Source organism: Oncorhynchus keta, chromosome 18 (assembly GCF_023373465.1).
Source record: "Oncorhynchus keta strain PuntledgeMale-10-30-2019 chromosome 18, Oket_V2, whole genome shotgun sequence".
Lineage (NCBI taxonomy): Eukaryota > Metazoa > Chordata > Actinopteri > Salmoniformes > Salmonidae > Oncorhynchus > Oncorhynchus keta.
Window position 1 is genome coordinate 35214325 of NC_068438.1, and position 7136 is coordinate 35221460.

The following is a 7136-nucleotide window of genomic DNA, read 5'->3' on the forward strand; positions in this document are numbered from 1 at the left end:
GAGCCGACAAAGCGACACAAATCTGTCAATGACCCCTTGAGCAAGGCACTAAATGACTAAAATGTAATTGAAAATAAGAAACTTGGCTGCCAAGCTATATCTGGTTTTGAGTTTAATTTGGACTGTTCTACTGTAGGTCAGCATGTGTGGCATATAGACACAACTCAAGCTCTGCTGTGAGACCAGTAAAAGACATCGAACTCAAGCAACCACTGGAAACCACTCAACCTAGCACTGGAAACCACTCAACCTAGCACTGGAAACCACTCAAACTAGCACTGGAAACCACTCAACCTAGCACTGGAAATCCATTTGACAAGACACACACGATTGGGGACCAGTGCAGGTTAAACACATCTCGTGCACAAACATAAACATTTCACTGTGGATTAACTTACCAAAATACCTTTGTGTTCATCATGGGCCACAAAGTACATTTTTGTTAAATTTCTCATAGGAAACCCACTGTTTTCCACTGACTCCGCCTAGGAGAGGGTTAAAAATCTGTGAATCTTTCTGTCTGAATTACAGCTGTAACGACCTTTTGGGAATAATTAAACTTGGTTAAGCTTCTCCAGTGTCCGTGAGTTATTTATTCTGAGAAATTAGAACCTAACAGAGGTTTGTTTGGTGACACTATCTCTCGCAGCTCTTTTTCCCATCCTTCAGTCCTATGTTGGTTTCTGCCTCACTCACAATGCTTTCTGCCTCACTCACAATGCTTTCTGCCTCACTCACAATGCTTTCTGCCTCACTCACAATGCTTTCTGCCTCACTCACAATTTTTTATTTTTTTTATTTTACCTTTATTTTACTAGGCAAGTCAGTTAAGAACAAATTCTTATTTTCAATGATGGCCTAGGAACAGTGGGTTAACTTACATTTACATTTAAGTCATTTAGCAGACGCTCTTATCCAGAGCGACTTACAAATTGGTGCATTCACCTTATGACATCCAGTGGAACAGCCACTTTACAATAGTGCATCTAAATCTTTTAAGGGGAGGGGGGTGAGAAGGATTACTTTATCCTATCCTAGGTATTCCTTAAAGAGGTGGGGTTTCAGGTGTCTCCGGAAGGTGGTGATTGACTCCGCTGTCCTGAGGGAGTTTGTTCCACCATTGGGGGGCCAGAGCAGCGAACAGTTTTGACTGGGCTGAGTGGGAACTGTACTTCCTCAGTGGTAGGGAGGCGAGCAGGCCAGAGGTGGATGAACGCAGTGCCCTTGTTTGGGTGTAGGGCCTGATCAGAGCCTGGAAATAGTTAACTTCCTGTTAACTTCCTGTTCAGGGGCAGAACAACAGATTTGTACCTTGTCAGCTCGGGGATTAGAACCAACGCTCTAACCACTAGGCTACCCTGCCACCCCACCCCTCACTCACAATGCTTTCTGCCTCAATCACAATGCTTTCTGCCTATTCCCTCACTGTACTGTTGCCACTTTGGACCTACTGTGTATGACCTGCCTGCCTCCTGGTCCCTTCCATTAAACACCTTCAGCTCTGTCTCCTATTGTGTTCATTACAGTATGACATGTTTTTACAAGTCTGGTTTAAGCCTCTGTCTTGTCATAGGCTGAGGATAAAAGCACATCAACCAAGCCACTGGTTATAGCAAATGAGCTCCTTCCTCTCGGTTGACGCAAAACAGTGACTTGTGGCCTGCAGTACCTGGACTGGGTCATGCCGTGGTCAGACTTGGGAGTCACAGTGGAGGTTTCTCTGACTGCTCCTCTCTTCCACAACAGACCAACACAGACTGAAACAGAGAGCCAATCACTGTTAAGATACTGTTCCTCCAGAAGCTGGATCGGGTCTTGAACTGTGGACATACATGAAGACAGTTCAAAGTGTCAGTCATTTAAAAATGACGTTCCAAATGAACAGGTTACATTTTCCTCATACTGTAGGTAACAGTTCATTTCTTGCGGTTTGGCCCTGTCTGGGGGTGTCCTCTGATGGGGCCACAGTGTCTCCTGACCCCTCCTGTCTCAGCCTCCAGTATTTATGCTGCAGTAGTTTATGTGTCGGGGGGCTAGGGTCAGTTTGTTATATCTGGAGTACTTCTCCTGTCCTATTCGGTGTCCTGTGTGAATTTAAGTGTGCTTTCTCTAATTCTCTCTTTCTCTCTTTCTTTCTCTCGGAGGACCTGAGCCCTAGGACCATGCCCTAGGACTACCTGACATGATGACTCCTTGCTGTCCCCAGTCCACCTGGCCGTGCTGCTGCTCCAGTTTCAACTGTTCTGCCTTATTATTATTTGACCATGCTGGTCATTTATGAACATTTGAACATCTTGGCCATGTTCTGTTATAATCTCCACCCGGCACAGCCAGAAGAGGACTGGCCACCCCACATAGCCTGGTTCCTCTCTAGGTTTCTTCCTAGGTTTTGGCCTTTCGAGGGAGTTGTTCCAAGCCACCGTGCTTCTACACCTGCATTGCTTGCTGTTTGGGGTTTTAGGCTGGGTTTCTGTACAGCACTTTGAGATATCAGCTGATGTGCGAATGGCTATATAAATACATTTGATTTGATTTTTGATTTGATTCCTTAACAAATGGAAAGATGACACAAATTCATGTTCCCTTATCCCGGGTTACTGTGATGTTCCTGGCTACACCGCTGTGGAGCAGCTGTACCTCTGGGTGTCCTGGGATCCCTGTGGGACACTCTGGCTCTTCCTCAGCTGGTACGGACCATCTCCGTTGGGCAGCACCTCTCCACTGCTCACCCTGTCCACCAGGGGAAGCCCCTGTGCGCCCAGCCACTCCACCTGCACTGCCTGCGGGTAGAACCCTGTCACATACCCTCCAAGGTGGAGGTCATCTGTAGGCCTCTTCAATCAATAACACACACTTGAGGGACAGCGAGAACGCCAGGCGTAATCAAGCCACCTCAACGTTCATAGTGTTGTCAACATTGTCTCTACCACTGACATCATTTTCATTTCAAGACTAAACTTTGTCTACCTTTTTTTTGTCGTGGATCCAAGGTGCGTATTTAAATGGTCTTTAGCCTTTCGATGCACTCGTAGTAGTAAAGGCTCTCCAGGTCAAATGCCCCGTTGGCTCTGCACTTCATGACATGGACAGCTTGAAGGACTGTAGCCGCCCAGGTCTGCCCAGAATTGTCAGGGGTGTATATGGAGGTGTAAATACATACAGTTCATTATTCTTCAATGAAAATGAAATAGAAAAAAACGACATCATGTTTAACTTGTTATTTTGTAAATAAATGATCAAGATTATAATCTAATGGCTATACAAAGACACAGTCGACAACACTCACCTGTAAGGTTATCATGCTGCCCAATCGTAGTCCAGGTGAATCCCAAAAACCTGTGAATGATTCTGGAGACGAAGTTCATTCCCCTCCAACGAGAGACACGTTGCTCGTTGCTGCTGAGCCAATCAGTCATTGGGGCGTCAGCGTCCATGTGCATGATGCTACTGTCATACTGGAGGATGGTTCTGTCATCTTGATAGAGGAATTCTAAATTCCTTTAATGTTTTAATTGCCAAAACCAATTAGCACTCATTTCTAACTCATTTAATGAGTTGTAAGTTCATTAATTATGCATGAAGTAGATCGAGACCAGTCTTAAAAGCCAGGTTAAAGAGCGTTTAATTCCAGAGAGTACTAACTACATACACAGATTTCCACAGGTTATAAACTCAAAATGACATCATCAGTTTCCCACGATAGCCCCATTGTTTTTTTGTTTAGGTCCGGAGATGCTTTCTACTCCCCTCATAAACCAGACATTACAACCTGTCTAAAAGATACAGATTTCTCTCAACAATGGAACAAAACCCAAACATTCTTATCTTGTCTGAAAAGCTTTTTCTCCCCCTTGACCTTCCCAAGAGGCACAGACAATCAAATTAGTTCTGCTTACATTTTCAGTAACAGCTTAACCAATAACCTTTACTTTTCATATCATAACATAATAGTATTAGAATAAATGGTTTCTAATCATTAACGAATACATAATTGATCATCTAAACTATATTTTCCTCTATCACATCTACACTCCACGACCCCATGAACTCTGGCAGACCTGTCACACCCTCTGACCCTATGTGATGTAGGTGGAGGACCTGGGCATCTGCATAACAACAGAACATGCAGAGAGAAAATGTAATTGTAAATATGTTAAGCAAAGATATGGTTAATGTGATTAATATAAAGAATACATGTGCCATGTAAATGTCCTTAAATACACCCACCTGCATATGATATGGTATGGTATGATATGGTATGATATAATATGGTATGGTATGATATGATATGATATGATATGGTATGATATGGTATGGTGGGGTATGATATGGTATGGTATGATATGGTATGGTATGATATGGTATTGTATGGTATGGTATGATATGGTATGGTATGATATGGTATGGTATGAAATGGTATGTATGGTATGGTGGGGTATGATATGGTATGGTATGATATGGTATTGTATGATATGGTATGTATGGTATGGTATGATATGGTATGGTATGAAATTGTATGTATGGTATGGTGGGGTATGATATGGTATGGTATGATATGGTATTGTATGATATGGTATGTATGGTATGGTATGATATGGTATGATATGGTATGGTATGATATGGTATGGTATGATATGATATGGTATTGTATGATATGGTATGGTATGTATGGTATGGTATGATATGGTATGATATGGTATGGTATGGTATGATATGGTATGGTATGGTATGATATGGTATGATATGATATGGTATGGTATGATATGGTATGATATGATATGGTATGGTATGATATGGTATGATATGGTATGATATGGTATGGTATGATATGGAGTGGTATGGTATGAGTGGTATGGTATGATATGATATGGTATGGTATGTATGGTATGGTATGATATGGTATGATATGGTATGATATGGTATGGTATGATATGGTATGGTATGGTATGGTATGGTATGGTATGGTATGATGTGATGTGATGTGATATGGTATGATATGGTATGATATGGCTGCAAAGCAGAGCCCAAATCAAGATAAGCTTCATGTGAAGATGGATGTGTGCACCTTGAGTGTGAAGAGACGAGTTTCCATTCACACTTTTGTTACTGTGGGTTTGTTGACTAAGCCTCATTACCTTGTAGATTATGTAGGTTAATCATAACTCATCATGCTAATTTATTGATGCACTCTAGAGCCCATGTCTTTGAGTAGGGTCCTTTCAGGCCTCAGTAACTTATTGATGTACTCTAGAGCCCATGTCTTTGAGTAGGGCCCTTTCAGGCCTCAGTAACTGATTGATGTACTCTAGAGCCCATGTCTTTGAGTAGGGTCCTTTCAGACCTCAGTAACTTATTGATGTACTCTAGAGCCCATGTCTTTGAGTAGGGCCCTTTCAGGCCTCAGTAACTGATTGATGTACTCTAGAGCCCATGTCTTTGAGTAGGGTCCTTTCAGGCCTCAGTAACTTATTGATGTACTCTAGAGCCCATGTCTTTGAGTAGGGTCCTTTCAGGCCTCAGTAACTGATTGATGTACTCTAGAGCCCATGTCTTTGAGTAGGGTCCTTTCAGGCCTCAGTAACTTATTGATGTACTCTAGAGCCCATGTCTTTGAGTAGGGTCCTTTCAGGCCTCAGTAACTGATTGATGTACTCTAGAGCCCATGTCTTTGAGTAGGGTCCTTTCAGGCCTCAGTAACTGATTGATGTACTCTAGAGCCCATGTCTTTGAGTAGGGTCCTTTCAGGCCTCAGTAACTGATTGATGTACTCTAGAGCCCATGTCTTTGAGTAGGGTCCTTTCAGGCCTCAGTAACTGATTGATGTACTCTAGAGCCCATGTCTTTGAGTAGGGTCCTTTCAGGCCTCAGTAACTGATTGATGTACTCTAGAGCCCATGTCTTTGAGTAGGGTCCTTTCAGGCCTCAGTAACTGATTGGTGTACTCTAGAGCCCATGTCTTTGAGTAGGGTCCTTTCAGGCCTCAGTAACTTATTGATGTACTCTAGAGCCCATGTCTTTGAGTAGGGTCCTTTCAGGCCTCAGTAACTGATTGATGTACTCTAGAGCCCATGTCTTTGAGTAGGGTCCTTTCAGGCCTCAGTAACTGATTGATGTACTCTAGAGCCCATGTCTTTGAGTAGGGTCCTTTCAGGCCTCAGTAACTTATTGATGTACTCTAGAGCCCATGTCTTTGAGTAGGGTCCTTTCAGGCCTCAGTAACTTATTGATGCACTCTAGAGCCCATGTCTTTGAGTAGGGTCCTTTCAGGCCTCAGTAACTGATTGATGTACTCTAGAGCCCATGTCTTTGAGTAGGGTCCTTTCAGGCCTCAGTAACTGATTGATGTACTCTAGAGCCCATGTCTTTGAGTAGGGTCCTTTCAGGCCTCAGTAACTGATTGATGTACTCTAGAGCCCATGTCTTTGAGTAGGGCCCTTTCAGGCCTCAGTAACTGATTGATGTACTCTAGAGCCCATGTCTTTGAGTAGGGTCCTTTCAGGCCTCAGTAACTGATTGATGTACTCTAGAGCCCATGTCTTTGAGTAGGGTCCTTTCAGGCCTCAGTAACTGATTGATGTACTCTAGAGCCCATGTCTTTGAGTAGGGTCCTTTCAGGCCTCAGTAACTGATTGATGTACTCTAGAGCCCATGTCTTTGAGTAGGGTCCTTTCAGGCCTCAGTAACTGATTGATGTACTCTAGAGCCCATGTCTTTGAGTAGGGTCCTTTCAGGCCTCAGTAACTGATTGATGTACTCTAGAGCCCATGTCTTTGAGTAGGGTCCTTTCAGGCCTCAGTAACTTATTGATGTACTCTAGAGCCCATGTCTTTGAGTAGGGTTCTTTCAGGCCTCAGTAACTGATTGATGTACTCTAGAGCCCATGTCTTTGAGTAGGGTCCTTTCAGGCCTCAGTAACTGATTGATGTACTCTAGAGCCCATGTCTTTGAGTAGGGTCCTTTCAGGCCTCAGTAACTGATTGATGTACTCTAGAGCCCATGTCTTTGAGTAGGGTCCTTTCAGGCCTCAGTAACTGATTGATGTACTCTAGAGCCCATGTCTTTGAGTAGGGTCCTTTCAGGCCTCAGTAACTTATTGATGTACTCTAGAGCCCATGTCTTTGAGTAGGGTTCTTTCA